Here is a 17,825-nt window from a genome sequence, read left to right on the forward strand (position 1 = left end):
ACCCTTTCTTCTGGAAATAGCGACTATTCAGGCTTGTTAGACTTCTAAGAGCTGCCTAGAAGCCTGTCATTTCACATTAAAGTAGCTAGCATGGCTGCTTTCATGAATTTAATCCTCAGTGGATAGCAAATTATATATTCATGTATAGATTTGAGACGGGAGGCAGACAAGGTTGTCTACTCATTCCACATACTCTCCTATGCGTGTGTTCATGCATATGGTTGTGGGTTTCATACATGTGTGCCCCCATGAGTGTATGTTAGTCCCTCACTGGTACAATGCATTTCCATTATAAGGCATATGCCAGCCTGTGTTACGTGAGATGAGCCGTTTGCTGTTACTGTGACTGTCACGTCCGTGGAGGAGAAGAGGAAGGGGATATTTCCTGTTTAGATGCCACCAATTTCCTTTTCATGCATGGTGCTCACAGACGTAATGCGCACGCATGCACACACCCACACACAATTGATAGATTTATTATAGCGTGTCAGGAAGGAGCGGGCGTCGCATTTCAGCAAAATGGAGCCATTTGGCATGCGAATGACTGCCCCCCCTCCTCTCCAACTCTTCCCAACCCCACTTTCTTCCACCCCAACCCATTCAGCCGGCCCACTCAGGCAAATCCAGAACGCCACCAAATACATGTTTCTGTCACAAGCTTCGTGTCAGCTTTTTTTACACGAGCAGGGGAAATGGGGAAAGAACAGGTCATTCTGACAGTAGGAGTCACTCTGTGTAGATCCTAAATGTTTTATTGCCTTAATGGGCCTCCAGAAATAGATGCAGTTCTAATGTCCTCTGACTCTCAGAAAAAAAAGTGGAAAGAATGTGTCTGCGCTAAGTGTGTTAGTTTGTGTATTTGTGTGAGAGTGCGCGCATGTGCATTCGTGTCTGCTGCGGCTCTTGTGTGTGCGCGATTCAAATGGGCTTAAGTGAAGGATTCACGCATGCAAATGAAGCTATTTAAATCTGGGTCTTTTTTCCCCTCTATCTCAAAGGACACCCTATTCTCTATTTAGAGCACCACTTTGACATCAGCCCTATGGAACCAGGGCCCGATGGGGCTTCGGTCATAAGTGGTGCACTATAGACTATACAGAATCACCCAGATTGGCCTTATATAATCTCTCAGCCTAAGAGATATCCACAACAAATCTTCAACAAGCTCCTTTCCTGATGCAGACACTCAACGTAACCCATCGCCCAGCTTGAGCATTAGGCATTACCTTTTGAAGAAGTGTTCAATATCGTGGGATTCCCGGCAAGTGGGGCTTCCAAACAGCACTGGCCGCTTTAGAGCAGTTGACCATCTCCCAGCATGGTTCCTCCTCTGCAGACACACTCTGAGTTAGAATATTGATCCCTCTGCAAGCTGTATCCTTACCCCCTCAGACGATCCATACTAAATGTATTAGCCGCGGCGAGAGCTACAATGTCCTCTGCAGCTAATCATATTTAGCCACAGAGACAGGTATCTTTAAAGAAGCAGCCTGTTTTCAGGGCCAAAGTGAATTGTTTGGATTAGAGGAAGGGGCTGAAGGGCACAGCATCACAAGGCGGGCTTCTGACGCCCCTTTCATGTTCATCTGGAAACATTAAGACTTAAAAGTGCATGTGTGGGCTTAGTCAGGTAGATGCTTGTACTCTGTGTTCTGGCATATATGTGGCATATACTTTGATTCAACCAGCACACACACATGCACACACACAGATAATGTTATGTATCACAGCAGGCATCATACAGGAGAGCAGCACTGATTGTCGAGTGATGCAATCAAAGGCTTTGATGCTAATCAGAGCTCTCCGTCCTGCCAGTTCAGGACCATGGTGGAAATATACAATATAGAGAAATGGCTTTTATAGCAAATGCCCGGTGCCTGGCTGATGTGCCTGCTCTCTACCTCATCCACATGGGTTAGGATCGAAGTCTGCCTCGAGCAAGGGGATAGGGCTGCATTCTGGCTTGTGCGAGCTCCTAATGCAGTGCCACATGTAATGAGCTTCGGATTTGGGCCCACGTCATGCATAGAGTTTTCCACCTAATCTGCTAAATACTCGGTAAACCCTTCATTACATTTGTTTGGGTCGATTTCCACACTGCTACTTCTGTGCAGATGACAGTGTTACTTTGTTTGGCGGGAGCTACCTGTGCAGCTTGATGAAGCAGGTATATTCCTTGCACTCATCTTCTCCACTAGCAGGGGGGCTACCGGTGATGTGTGTTTTTCTTACCACTGATTCCTCTGAATGTGCTTGGAGAGCTTCTTTGTTCATCTCTGCCTATCTTAACTCTTGCCAGAACCTATTTGGACATATTCTGCTTTTGAGTGGATGTGTGTGTGTGTAGAGAAGGGAGACAGAGGGGATAGTTTTTGACAATCCGTCTTCATCATTTTTTGGGGGGGGGTTGACTCTTGTGCTTGAGCTTGTGAGTGCGTATGCATGCACATCTACTCTGTTCCTTGGTTGACAGGCTGTTGTTCGGCCTTCTGACAGACAGTTCCATTAAATCATGCTGCAGTGGTAACCTGCAGTGACAGGACGCCATTGCCTCCCTGGGATTCCTTCATCAGGGTCTCTCATGCGCTTAACGAGGAAGTAAACATGCTAAATTGTCTGTGGGAGATGAAGTGAAGAGGCTGTCATGTGTGATGTCCACGCAAGTTAGTTTCCATACTTGCAGAAACATACATAACACAGTGAGAACTCACAGCTACGAGCCATTGTTGTTGCTTGAATAGCAAACATACAATGCCATAGCCTTGGTCTATGAAAACACACAACATGAATGTTAAATGCTGTTTGCTTCCAACTAGACTCAGACACGTGGGTTATGCATAATGATAGATGTGGAAGGGATATTGACGGTGAGAGTGGTCGAACAGATTTACTGATGGAGAAAATACAAATCACACAACAGTCTGGGAAAGGAAGGACTCCTAAATGTGCCGTAATATGTTATGCATTGGACACTTATCATTGAGCTTCTGCCTGTTTCCCAGCCTCACTGACAGCTTTTCTGAAGGATTTTTTTCCGCAGTTGTGTGCAGCCAATTTCTGTCGAGTACAGAGTGACAGGGCTATTGTCGCGCAGAGGACATGCAGTAATAAATGCAGCTCCTTTGATGAGTCCCCTTGTAAATGAGTGCTACTTCTGAAGATGGAGTTTGTTGTTTGCAAATCTTCCTGCAGCCTGAGGCAGGGTCTGCCCAGGAGCTGCCTGGTGAGAAAAGCATGTGGATTTTGAAGAGGTGTTGAGTGCAGCGGGGATGATGGCTCTGCTTGTTCCTTTTAGGGTTATTTTAAGCTGCAGACCTGGAGGTTGTGTGTGGTATGTGTGTGACACTGTGTATGTGTGTGTGTGGCTTGTGTTTTAATTAGAGAGACAGGAGTGTGTCCTTGGGTAGCCGCAGAGGGTCAGGAGAACCTGGTAGCCTGGGAGAGCAGTGGCGGGGACAAGTCTGGCAGCGCTGCTAAACACCCATTACCCAGACGTGTAGATGCACTCAAGCTCACGCTCACATGCTCACGCTCACACCCGTATACACCCATGCAGAGACACACGCATGTATGCGTGCATCCTGGTCTTGGCGCCATTCCTGTTGGCCAGTGATACCATGGTAACTGAGCAGCCTGCATCTCCATGTGTTCAATGGCCTTCTCTCATCTCTGAAAGTAAAATTACCACTGGCACTGCTCAGGGGAGAAGGGTAGAGGCAAGGGAGAGGTGGGCAGGTAGAGAAGGGCAGCAGTAGGTGGAGTGGAAGGAGCAGGAGGAGGTTGAGAGGGAGGTGAGGGGGATTGAAAGAAGAAAAGGTTGAGAGGGGAGAGGGAGGAAGAATCTGACATTTATATTCCTGGCCAACAGAAAATGCCACTTCAGACTGGCATCTCTCTTTCATTCTCTGCTGCTCTATACGGCCTCCCTCTGAACCGAGGCTCACCTTCCAACACCGACTTCCATATACATCTCGCTCCATTCCCGCCACCTTTCATCGGTCACTTCCCCACGCTCATTTCCCTGCATCAACCCCTTCCTGTTTTCATATTTCCATCCTGTGACCTCTGGCTTTCATCCAGCCATTTCTTCTTCTCCCCGTGGTCATTTCCATATCACAGACTCTCACCTATGCCACATCATGCTCATCCTTTGTCAGCTTTGCGCTTTGATTCTTCGCCTCGGAATCCTCCTTAACCTCCCCTCTCCTCCGGCCCATATACCTGCATTAGCATCTCTTTCTGTCGCTGGCTAATCCCCTCCTCACCCCATCCCCACACACCCCTGGTGTGCCGAGCCCGGCCCCAGCCGATGATAGGACTCATAAAGCCTCCCAGATGAGGCGATAGCTAATGGCTGTTGAATAATGCATGAAAGGCAGGATTTAGAGAGCCCAGTCTATTAGCCTGACCAAATACTCTGGGCTTTTATTAAAGACCAACACTTACAATTACAAACTACATTAAGGCTGGGGTCCTGTCTCAGCTCCCCCTCTCTCACCATTCGTTGCTGTCTCCACGGTCAGAGCTGAGGCAGAATATTATCTTTTGCTTTTTAAGATTTTATAGCCTTGGAGCAAATGACCCTTTTAGAGGAGGTCACTGACAGTCTTTTCTAGTTTTGGCTTCTCTTAGCGTCACCATGTCAGAGGTTGGTGGCCCTTTTAGTCACAGTTGTAGATTGAAAAGGAGATGGGTGAGGCGGAGGGCATGTGGTGTCACATTTTCACTGTCGGTGGTCACAGTGAAAATGAAGGGTTGATGCATTTATCTCAGCTTTTTATTGCTCGTCCCATTGTGGAATTTTGGTTATTGCACCAGTTGTGTGTGTCCTGAGATCAAAGACAGTGTACGTTTGTGTGTTTGTGAGACTGAAATATATGTGTTGTGTACACACCTGCATGACTTCAGAGTTGTCCTCATCTTCTTGATAGATTTTAATTTCCTCTGAGTCCACTGTTGCTCCTGCAGATGAGGCCCCTCTTGCACATCATTCCACATGATTATACATGAGTTTTAATGGCTGCTAATAGCTCTAAATGTCTTTAAGTATGTGCCCTTTAAGTGGTTTCTGAATAGTCATAAAGTGTTTTTAGCTAATGCCTATCTAAACATCCTTCTACCCGAGCTATGTTCAAGTGCAGACTTCTCTGTCTCTTAGTGATACCGATTGACCTAACATATCATTTTGAGATTGCTATGCAAGGTTTCATCTTGCATTTGCATACCGCGCTGTGACATGTCTGCTTATTCTTGACAAGTTTGTAGAGCGAGGTAGTCCGTTGAGGTGTTTCCAGAATGAAACCGTAGTCATGGGATCAGTGGTTAGTGAGCCACTGCCATCTTGTCTGCCCAAGGGTTTGGTTAAGTTTTGATTATGCTGACGGATCTTTAATCGTGTAATTTAGGGAGCCAGAGGATATGCGGGCCGTGGCAGATAGAGACTAGACACCATAAGGGCTGAGAGATTGATGTCTGTCAGTTCAACACAGAAAGTGTCAACCCCCTAAACCTTTGATCCATCCACACGTTGTTGGTGATTATGTGTCTGATCCACCAATGTTAATATCAAAAGATTCTGCTTAATTTGTCATCAAAAACACTGAACTCATGAGCTTAAATTTTCTGTGAATTTGTGTGTGTGGATGGATGCATAAGTGCGTGCAAGGGCGTGTGTGTGTTTCTCCCTGATGATTATTCAGTCTGATCTCCCGGCTGACCCTGCGGCCAGCCAGTCTTCCTCAGTAGACTGCACTCTATATATAGCATTTCCTAAATGTCACATGCTATGCTTTTGAACCTACCTACCTTCTTGTCAATCAAAACTCTGACAAAGCTTCATTAAAAGGTTTATTACAATTTCTAATAAAATCTGGTCCTAACAGTTGTGTATCAATATCCACAATATGTACGTGAAAAATGACCCATTCATCCTGGAAACTGATACAACATTCACAGTGGAATTAATCCAGAATGAATGCAGATGGATATTTAGAACGAGTTACAAATCATAATACGTTTTTTCTGTTCCTTCTGTCTCCAGCTACATTGTCCAACCAAACATTCCCTTTGGGCAATCATCTTAGTGAATTATGATAGAAATGTCCAAAGCTATATCGTCCAAAGCTCCCTGAAATATTAGGAAGGGTAGTGTGGCAGTTGACCATGCCACGGGGCTCTCCCGCACAAAACATAAATTGTCCAACTTATAACCTTTTCAGGTTCACCGTGTCTCTCTCCCCATGTGTGTCCCTTGTGTGTCCCCCCCCTCGGCATCTCTACAGCTGCCTTTTAAGCCTGAGGATGAATCAGCTAACAGCTCTCACCTGCCCTGATTGATCCTGTGGTACAGGTGGAGGTGCTCTCCAAGCCACCTCCATGCTCACAGTCAGGAAGGTGAAGAGGTCGGAAGGCTGCATGTGGAGTGACAGTAAAGTTACAGACAGTGGAGGATTTTTTTATTTTTTTGGTCATTGCATGTGCTTACTGGGACGTCAACAAGATGCCTCTCCCTTTCATACCTGCGCGTGAGACACAGTGATTATTTGCATTGTTCGCCTCAATGATAGGGGGGAACATTGAGAAAAGTAAAACTATACTGCAGGAAAAAAGCAAAGCAGAAGAAAAAACAGAAACACAGATGGAACAATTTTGGCACTGGATTGTTTTCTCTTTGTCTTGACAGACCAGTCGCTGAGGTTTTACCATAGTTTCCTGCAGAAACCAACAGTCTCTGCAATCTCACTAAAGAGGGCGTCTAGGAATCTCCCTCATCAGGGGTCTTTGAGAGGTCTGTAGTGATGGACCAGATCACAGACCCTTGCCCTCCAGCTAAATCCATGTTGCCCTAGGTGCAGCGTGTGCGCAGAGTTACAAAAAACTTGGGAGATGCATGACCAGTCGTAACAATCCCGTGCGCCAAGGGAAATAACATCATTTCTGAAGCATGCTGCCGTGCAGAAGGACAGGCAGAGAGAGCAAAAACTATGCTCAAGTGTTTGCCGCCAATGCTATACATCCTGTCTACACTCCCTGACTAATGCCAGTAACTGAAACCATGAGTTCTTACTGAGATCACCAATTTAGGCGCATCACACTGCTCTGGATACTGGAAACCACATCCAGCTGATAGTATTTTCGTGAGAAATCCACTATTGTACTTTTCTATGGCTGCTGACTTTTTACTTTGTTACTTGGAATTTAAGTTCAAAGTAACAGGGTCAATATGGAGGACATATTGATTAATTAATTCTGTGTATGTATCTTAATTAAGTATCAACATCAAATCCCATTGAATCAAAGCAGATCGATTAAATAATATTGAATTATCTCTTCATCCCATTAATAACTGTATATTTTTTCTATGGAATACGTTTAGAACAAGTCTGCAAGGGACGAGGTGCTCACCCTCACGTTGAAGAGGCTTTGTACCTCAGCTGGATGTCTGAGCACAGGAGAGTCACTAAATGTCTTGTTTTCCTCTTCACTTATCAAAGAAGCGACTTCAGATCAATACGTGAATGGAGGGCAATGGCACCTTGGATGAAGGGAAATGGTGTCCTCAAAATAAGTCTCCGCTGGATTGTATTTTTGTCTGGAAAGGGGAATCTGAGGAGGAGGAAGGGGTGAGCACATGTAGAGGGTATCAAGAAGGTCTCACAGATATTCTGATTGCTTTACACTGAAACAGACATTAACAAATAACTCGAAAACGGGAAGAATGTGTTCGCCGCGGCCATGGCTTGAGACAGCAGAGGACCGCGGTGTCTTATCTTCGTTAACGGTATTCCTCTGTCTCTCTGGAGGCACACAGGGAGCAGAGGCCAACTGCAGTCTGATGTGGGGCATCTGTTCCCACATTTGTTAGGCTTCTCCTGGTGTGTGCTTATGTGAGTGTGTGTGTGTGTCTGTGCGTGTGTGTGTGGTTTTAAGAGGGAGTCCGACAGACGGTGAACGGTAGAAGAGTGCAAAAGTGCATGCGGGTGTGTGCGTTGTGATCGGTGTGATAGGTGCGGTCGGTGGAGTGGAACGACAAGGTGTTGTTGCAATAGAGGGCAAGTGCCGACTTGTCATTGGTCGGTGTTAATACTGACCCAGGGCGGTGGCTGCACTCACCTCATTGACCGCAAGATGGCCGGCAGTGGAATCTGCAGGTGGTGCTGAAGACACACATCTCACCTCTTATTCACTCCCTCTCTCTTCTGCGCACTCTTTGTATCTCTATCGCCCTCCATCATCTATTATGTGCCCCAGTCAGAATACCAAGCAGCCCCTCATCCTATCTGCTATTCCAACCGTATGCACAGTCCCGTCCTCTTGTGCAACAGCGCATTTATATATGTATGCTTCCCTGAATGCTCTGCTTTCTATAGTGAAATCTCAGTGGGGACATTACATGCATAATCTACTCTATAATAAGACTCCAGTTGGCACCGGATGCCTGGTTAAGACAGGAAAGGAGATGTGTTAATTAGACTCATTTGCAGCCCCAGCTAGTAAAGTGCAGGACCCCTTCACGGATGACCTGCTTCTCCTTGGGAAGAGCCACAGAGTTAGCGATCAAAGTTTCACATCGTGAACCATCGGGGACCTGGGGGCGAGCTGAGGTAGCACCACCGGACTTCCTTTAAGCCGAGAGCAGCGCTGGTAGATGTAATGGGAATAGGAATTACTCAGTGTAGCAGCGTTGTATGGAAATAGTGTCTCTGGTGTGCCATCGTCAAGACGGAAAGCTTATAGTGGCCTGATTTATGACTGCTGTTGAGAACTGAGTGCTTCATAAAGATTTTCCGCTGGCTGACATGGAGTAATCAGCGAAGTGATCTGACTTTGGTGGATTACAATTCCAATGAGTTGTAAAGTCAGTTACAATGCCTTGACTTTGTCCGTCGGACAATGCACGTGGAAGGAGCCTGCGTGCGTCTAACTCTGGCCCTTGGTCAAGGTCATATGGATTAGAAATGATTGGGTTTCCAATATTCTACTGGGGAGTTCTGCATGATGAATCATCACTCTATTCCAAATCGACACCAATTAAGGAGGGTTTGTTTATTCCGCTGTGGGACAAGCTGTGGACGTTCGCTCGGAACAAGCCTTTTCGACCCCTTTCTCTTTTCACGGACAACTCTGTGGCATTTGGAGTGGATTAGTATAATGCGTTTGTGCGTATGTTTTGTGTGTATTTTTATCTGGGCTTGCTTTGTTGTGCACTGTTGCTTTCATATTTGTTTCAAGCCTGCAGAGTCACATTTTTATTTGCACACTAGCACGTGTGTGTGTGTGTGTGTGTTTGTGTGTGTTTGAGAGAGAGGGAGAGAGAGAGACAGAGAGAGAGAGAGAGAGAGAGGGTGTGCATGGCAGTCGCGTGTCCACGGTCAAGTCACTCAGTGTGTTTTGTGTAGCCCTGCTCTGTTTGTGCCAGTAGCGCCATGTCGGAAAAGCATGCTATATGAAAAGTGAGGATGTGGAGCACAGTGCCGGAGCCAGTGAATTCATTTGCATTCATTCCACTGCCTGTCTCTCCTCAGAGCCCATTCTAATTACCAGCAGCTCAGGTCTGCTACAACACTGCGCACACTCCCTCTGTCTCTCGGTGAAGAAATGGGCTGCTGGTGGTGCATTCCTGTAGCTTTGATACCACTCTGTCTTTAGCCAGCCAGGAATCTCTTCATGTCGGCCCGTTCGCTGTCAAGCCCGGGCACTTTCTCCGGCTTTACTGCTGGAGTCTCAGGAAATATGGTGCACTTCCATAGTGTTTGCAAATGGAAGTCTGCTGCAGTCTGAGGGACATGCCGCGTGTGTTCATGTATATATGGGGCAGAGCGGGGGGGGGGGGGGGGGGGGGGGGGGGGGTAGAAAATTGTGTCGCTTGTAAAAGATGAATGTGCGCACTAATCTCTGTAATGGCCATTCTGGAGTTTCACCTCCTGAGTCCCCCACACCTTGACATGCTCGCTTCCTGTTGATGCAAATTCCAGCCAAGGCTAATAACTCACATGACGTCATGCATATGATGCTCAGTCAGACGCTCATGCGCTCACTTATGCAGTCGTGCATGCGCTCACAGAAAGGTATGACATGCACCGTCGCACACACACACAAACACCTGCAAGGCTCCATGGCAGGTGGCGATGACTGGGTACCCTGCAGTGGTGACAAGGTCAGGAAGGATCAGGACACTGCTGTGCCCTCAGTGGAGGTGTTCCGAGCTCAGCTAGATGCTGTTCAACGATTAGCTTCAACCAGGCAAACCTGCACAGCCCTCCACCGCAAAACAGCCAAAATGTATTAGGTTTAAAAAAGTTCAGACAGGTATGTCAAGACTGCCAGACATGGGCTGATTAATCATAAGTTTTCAGCAGATCATTTAAGCAGCACAGGAAAGAAGGAGGGTGCTCGTCTGAAAGTGTAATTCGAGCGCTGGGCCCCTGCAGTGAAGTGTTTGAGTGATGGTAAGCCTCTTGCTGCAGAGCTGAGGAGCCAGACTCAGGAGGTTTCTCACCCTCTCCAGGGAAATGCTACTTTCAGAATCACCTGCAGCCTAAACATGATTGTCGAGTTGCTCCGGAGTTGTTTTTGAAGATGGGGGTACAAACAAGCAATTACACAAATTTGCACATAGATTTACACCTTAGACGCAGACGCTTGCACGCACGTACCGACGCGCACGCAAGGCGGCACGCACGTAGAACAAGTCCTCCGATATGAAAAAGGCGGATGATGCATTGCTGCTAATTATCAGGGTCTGCAAGAAAATTGACTGTTTTAGAGGCAGAGGCTGATCGTTCACTCTCTTTTCTTCATTTGTATTTTCTTGCTCCAGTTGGACAACATGGTTGTGTCACTTTGTTTAATGGCGATCTCACAGTTTAACTCCCCCTCCCCCCCACGTCTGCAGAGATGAATCAATGGCTGTTTTTATTCTAATTGCTGCCTGGGAGCGCCCTGTCATCAGCGCAATTATCAGTGTTTCGGCTGCCATCGCCACACTTTTTTATCATCACTGTAAGCACCGTTATTATCCAATGTTATCGTCATTATCTTTGTTATTGTCATCACTGGCATTATCAGCAACGTCATCTTCATCAGCTTCATCATCGTCGTCGCGGAGATCATTAGCAGCATTAGGCTGCTTTATCGTACAGTAGCCGTTGCTGTTATCGATATTACCATCCTTCACTGTCCTTTCATCAGCAAACCGACCGATGAGTGGGAGTCGTATTGGAGCTCATACAATCTGATGATATAATGCGCTATCTCTTGTCAGGAACTCCGCTAAGACAGAGACAAATGATTACAGGGAGTCAGTTGGTCAGCTCGGGCGGGATCCCATCTCATTACCGAGAGGAAGAGGAACAAAAACCAGCCAGTTCTAATTTCACTTGACTGACCCTTTTATGGGGTTAATTATTTATTTCATCATCGCACAGCAATGGAATAAACTTTGTGGCAGTTTAATGCAAGTCAATTAACGAGCGAGATAGATGAAAAGCTATCCTGGGGGAAATTATTAAGCTTTTATTTTTAGAGTGGGGTGGATGATGTTTTTTTGGGGGGGGCTGGGCTTTGGTCCAACAATAGTAGTTAAACGTTCTCTAAAAGAATCTCATTGCTCTGTCAGACACGGCAGGTTTGGTTTTGTTGAGGTCTGGCTCTATATGGATTTCATCCGGCTTCAGTGTAATAAGTGAAATAAACGCTGCAGTCGGGCTCCAGGGACTGTATTGAAGAGGAAGGGGGGGAAAACACAATAGGGGGCGTGAACAAACTGAGCATGAAGAAGAGGAGGAAACCACATTTTAATATTATTGTGGCTCATGTTTTTATTGATTTTATTTTATTTGGACATGGACATGACATTGTCATTGGACGAACCAGATGCATTGTTTACAGTGTATTAGCATAAATGCTAGTTTACAACACCTGTCCACAGGAGGCTTTTTGAAAACAACAAAAGAAACTGAACAAGACAGAAACAAGATCAAATACTGATAAAAAACTGATAGTGATAAAAAAGAGTATAAATGCAGTATACAGTATAGTACAGAGCAGTTTGTGTGGTCTACAACACACAAACTAGTGGTCTCTTCTTGTTAAAGAAGCTATACATTCTGTCTGTCCTGTTCGAGACAGAATGCTACGTTTTTGGTTTGGGGAAGGGGCCTGAATATCTAATGTTATAGAAAAAGAAAAAGGCGTATTGTTAATAATTAGATCTTATCAAACTATCCACTTCTATTATTATACCTTAATGGTATATTCATGGTTAATATGACAAAACGGTAGTCGTAGAGTAAAAACATTTTAACTGAAGTAAACAGTTAAAAATAAATAGACAACAAACACGTTAACTTTTCTAGTTGGTTAGTATTTGATTTTAAATCCACTTAAAGTAAAAGAAGTTGCCGAGTTGAAACCATTCCCGAAAGCAGCGTGGCTACTTCACTGTTTCTCCACCAGTGAAACTGCTGCTGCTGGCGAGCTTTTTTTCTAATTGAAGGAGGCGGGGTCTAATGTGACCTGCCCGCTCTCAATGGATCAGTAAAACCAGTTCCCCTCTTATATAAATCATTTTTTTAAATGTAATAAACAGGATGAAAATGTAATGCTTTGCAAAATGAGAAGAAAGTAAATGTATTTATGTGGAGCAGTAAAGTGAAACGTCCGCAAAATTTTAAAATAATTAGTTAGGTCTAACACAACCACACACACACACACACACACACACACACAGCAATAAAATAATACATTTTGACCCGCTTCCTTTTACCTATGTATTTTTTATTTGTATTTATCATTGATATTAATGTGGTTAAATCTAGTTCCCGCCCTTGTCTAGTAATGTATCTTTGTGTTAATCACCACACTGTGTTGTTCCAGAGGTATATTATTTATTTCTTATTGAAAAAATAAAAAAATCATCTCCCCACAAAAAAAAACATTATTTAGTACAGAAGTGAAGAATATGCAAAATGGTGATTTGATGAGATGAAGGTAAAACGCTCAAAGGCAGAAGCTGGACGGTTACTGACAGCACAGAAAAAAAGACTTACAGCTTTCCTTTGATGTAACTTCGTTTTTTGTGCGTTTGACTAGGCTGAAATAGAATATGAATATAAGAAGAATATACGGAGTAAGAACAGACACTCTGCTTACCCTTCCCTCCGGAAAAACAAAAGAGTTCATTACTCTCCCATTCTCCTGACCCTAACCCCTTAATAATTTGAACAATGTCCCGTCTTGTCAGTAATTAAACCTTCAAACTGCTGTGTTGTTCTTTCTCCGAGGATGCTTTGCTGCAGTGTCTCTGCCCTGTTACGAAAAAAAACAGAAAAAAAACGTGTACAGGTAGCGGCGAACATCTGGCAGGCACATCCAGACTGATAGTAGAACATTTTAATGAGCACGACGAGCGTTCATGAATGAGCCTATTTTGCACACGTGACTCATTTTTCATTCAAACAGTTTTATACCCACTTGTTAATACCCCATCCAGAGAGAATTGAACCATCGTGACAGCTCACTCGTTACACGAACAACACAACCATTAATATGTGTGTGTGTTAGGCTCAAGTAATTTTATTCCCTCACTCTCCTCACATTGCATCAATATGACTTGGCTTTAAATGCTCACATTCTCATAAATACTTAATCCACGTGCTATTTTAGGCTCGTCTCACCGAAAGTGAAGCGCTTTGGAAATGCCTGGCCTGAATACCTGTTACCTGTTACATTTCCCAGTAAATCCCCCCAGATCTCCCCGTCCGCTGGCTATAAAACGCTTTCCCTCATATCTTGCTTATGTAACCAAAAGCTGATGATTCCAGGAAAGTATCTCATAAGCGACCCCCCCACACCCAATTTTGTTTTCTTTTTCTGGAGGGTTTAATCCCAGTGAAACCTTAGGGCAGAGGATGCTCCACACTGTCACGACTGTCATCTGAAGCCGCGATGGCCCCTCCTCAGGCCTCTATCTCCCCCCCACAGAGTTCATTTGATGTTGTTTAACTCCTGGTTCGCTCACCAAATATTGCACTTCCCATTTACATTACATCTACTATTTAACACAACACAGGTTATTGCGTGTGTCACATGCATTTTTGGGGAAAGAATGAATTAGTGTGTGTTTTCTCTGCCGTTCCTGCCCCTTGTGTGAAAAAGAGCAGTTTGGGGAGCTCCAGGAGTGCAGACCCAAAGCTCAGCTCGGCCTGCTTAAGCACCATCTGGCAGCCCGGGCCCCCGTGTCACCCTATTCACCAAGATTACATCCCCCCTCTGGCCATCAATCCCTGTCCCCTCTCCTGCCTTCCTGTCCACTTTACACTCTCTCCCCTCTGTTCCCTCACCAGAAAAATAAACACAGCACTCGGTGCTCTGTGTCCCCAGAGATGTTCTAACGTGCTCAGGATTATTAAAAAAAAGTCTAAATTAATAATGATGTTAGAGGTTTAGAGTCGAAATTCAATAGATACAAATTTTGGGATTTGTTATTTCTGCTTCAACACGTAGGGAGCTGTTACGTTGGAAAGAATATCTAATTCGAGTGATTTGACTTCTTATTATACTAGATGTCTGTGGGTCTATCTCAAGTCTTAATGTTTAAAATAAATATATTGAAATTTGAAATTTAGAGTTGGAAAATACTTATTCAAAAAATTTGAAAGTTTGTTTCATTTAAAGGGGGTCTCCCTCATTTTTCATATGATACGTCAGTTGAAGTATCATTACTCAGCTTCTTATAACATTATGATGTTGGCTGCTGTGCTCTTGTGGATATTTCCTGTTTAAAAAGCAAAATGTCAGCAGGGTTATTGTCTCCATGACAATAACATGGCCTTTGAAAGATATGCACATTTACCAGGTGAGGGAAAGTGTAATGAAATATACGACTGTGTCACGGGGGAATACTCTCTGTGCCTGCGATGGCTTGATTTGTCCAGCTTCAGGGACGCACTGTACTAAATAAGAGTTGCCCTTTTCATTTTCAAATGGGAATAGTAGAACCTTTAAGTAGTCGTAGTAGGGTCAGCAGATCTTTTGTTTTTATTCACTTGAGTAAGGCGAATTGACAGACAATATTTTCAGTGCTATTAACCTGAACCTTTACATGCAGGCAGGTGTTTTTTATGATTTATGATGAAAAGTCATTCTGATTTTCAAATGTTAATTTACACACAGCTGCATATAATGCTCCACATATATAAATGAATATGTAATATTGTCTAGCCAATAGTAATAAAGGTACTGTTGAATTCTAAAATTAACTACTATGAGCTTTTGACCTGAGCATTCATATTTTTCTTTTGGCTCTGCTGCATTTATTTTATTATTTAACAGTTGGTAACCATAGATCATAGTTAGGCTACATTGGAGATTGCATGTGAGTAATATTTACTTCTCTTGACTCTTACGTTTTTTCGGTTGAAATAGTGGGCATTACACTATAAAGACATGAAGAACCAGCTGTAACTTTAAAATGTTCACGTGTTTATTTATCAGTTATAATAATCCTACTAATTATAATCCAATATTTACAACAGTCATTTTTTTCGCTTGTGTGAAGGAAGGAGTTGTTGTTCAAGAACAATTTGTTCACAGTTGTTCACAGTTGCTTTACAGTTTTTGGACGCCCTCCATTGTTCTAAAGTCATTTTAGTGTTAACATATTCTGAATCAAATCTGAAGTCAACAAAGTAAAATCTAAATTTGACTTATTGCCTCAGTTGCAACCTCAGTACAAACTCTCAACTCAAGTGTCCAGCTCTTTTAGGGATATATATATATATTAAAAAAATACATTATATATATATATAACAATTGCTACAGACCTCTTCCTCAAGTGTTTAGAGAAAAACATTTGAAAGTGCAGGATTCTTTGGCTGGACTCAGAGCACTACCAGCTAGTGATGAATCAGATAGACTGCAAAAAAGAAAAACTAAAAACAAAACACTCTAAAGCGCCTGGTGCATTAAAATAACACACAGTGCAGTGGTGCTCCAAAAATGTTCTGTCGGTTTTCCCTAAGCGAGTAATTTTGAAACTTAGAGGTGGTTCAGACAAAAATAACTTCCATTTCCCCACAGCCATTAGTTTAGACTAAATAGCAGCGCCAGGTAATGACACAAATACATTCCTGTCATCTCTCCCGCTCACATGCGGATTCAGTCTCTCTCAGATAAGCTGGCAATTTCAATGTGATTTAAAGTTATGTACGATATATGGTACAAAACAATATTATATAGTACTATATATAAGTTTAACGTTGGTGCTGAATGAGGTAGAAAATGAGTTTCATTTTGTTTTCTGTATTCCTGTTTATTGTGAACTGTGTAATGCTCCGGTTTGACTGATAAGAAAAGATATTGATTTTATAAATATGGATGATGTGCAAAGATTGAGTCGGCTGTGTATGTGGGCAATTTATAAATTAGTTATAGAAAGTGTGGGAGAAGAGAAGAAAAGCTCCTTTTCAGGTCTATTTGGTTCAGTAAACATAAGTAAATTTGGAACCTCTTTACATTTTTCATTCTTTTCCTTGTGTCCTCTCTTTTTCTTTTTTCCACATCTTTTGTCTGTGTTACACCAGGAGAAGATGAATGTTTTTTTTAAATATTGGTGTCTTATAATCCCAAGAAAAAATGGGCTAAATGTGAATGTATATGTGTTTCAGGTGCATATAAGAAGTTTCCATTGTAGATTGACTAGAGTAACTAACTAAGTACTGGTTAAGCACATTCCCAAACTTTGAGTTGACTCAACAAAAACATGCTAAAAATATCCGATTTTATGTGTAAGTGTGAAATGTGCGTCGTTGCAGATGGCCCAGAGCTATGAACAACAATTGAGGGGGGACAATGTTTGGTTAGAACCCCCCTTGCATGTTTCAGCGACACCATGCAATAAATACTTGATGTGAGTAATGGCACGTCACGAGTAATGAAGAGATAATTTCGTGGTGTCAGTCTGCCTGGAGAACGGAAGCAAACATTTACCGTGCGCTCTGGAAATGTGACAAGGACGATCCAGCCGTTTTGGAAGATCAATAAAAGTTGTCAGCCTTTCAACAGCATTTGTCATTTTGGATCTCAAGTGTCACACATGTGGATATATATGCACACACTTAGACGCAAGCAGAGGAATCATTGTCACAACTGTAACCATCTTCAAACCGTGTGCAAAATCCCATTCAAGCTGGAAATATTACTGAGGGAAGTTTATAGACCATTTACAGAGCTGCTCCGCCAGAGGATTCCGGAAACACCACAACAATATGCAGTGCATCTTGTGAATGTGAAATCCCAACAAGTCAGAGTCCTGGAAGCTGATGTGCTCTGTGGCCTGTCGATGAACATTGTACCTATTGGTGGATGTGACCGAGCATATTGGTTGACATGCTTGTGCAAAAAGGCAGCAGCAATTCGGTGTGAAGAGACCAGAGGAGCGATATAATGTCAGGGCATGGGCGGAGATTCAGTTATATGGAAATGTTGATGTTCCATAACGGTTTCCTGGCAATATTTGAAAAAGAAAAAATGATAGATGATGCCTACATTTTCAACGTAATGGTAGCTGAAGTGCAGATTCCACTAACATGCAGGTTTTTTTATGCAGGCAATAGACGCTTGACACTGAAATGAGGTTATTTAATACCCAACTTTTCTCCGTTGTCATATGGCGAGGATTGAACGATGTGTTCTCTGGTGTGCGTCTCAGTTTGACTTTAACTCTTTGAGCAGAGGAGACTGCGGCGATCTCCCAGGTGGGCTACAGTTTCAGATACTAAATTATTGGTGACATTTTGGCAGCGAATAGAGTTGAGGACCGATAT

General features: G+C 43.6%; 1 protein-coding gene across 1 annotated transcript in view; it reads left to right on the top strand.

The window, feature by feature from the left end:
* The window catches only part of tenm1 (teneurin transmembrane protein 1), a 172,042-nt gene that overhangs the window by 35,437 nt on the left and 118,780 nt on the right, over window positions 1-17,825 (top strand). The window lies entirely within an intron of this gene.

Source organism: Platichthys flesus, chromosome 8, assembly GCF_949316205.1.
Source record: "Platichthys flesus chromosome 8, fPlaFle2.1, whole genome shotgun sequence".
Taxonomy (NCBI): Eukaryota; Metazoa; Chordata; class Actinopteri; order Pleuronectiformes; family Pleuronectidae; genus Platichthys; species Platichthys flesus.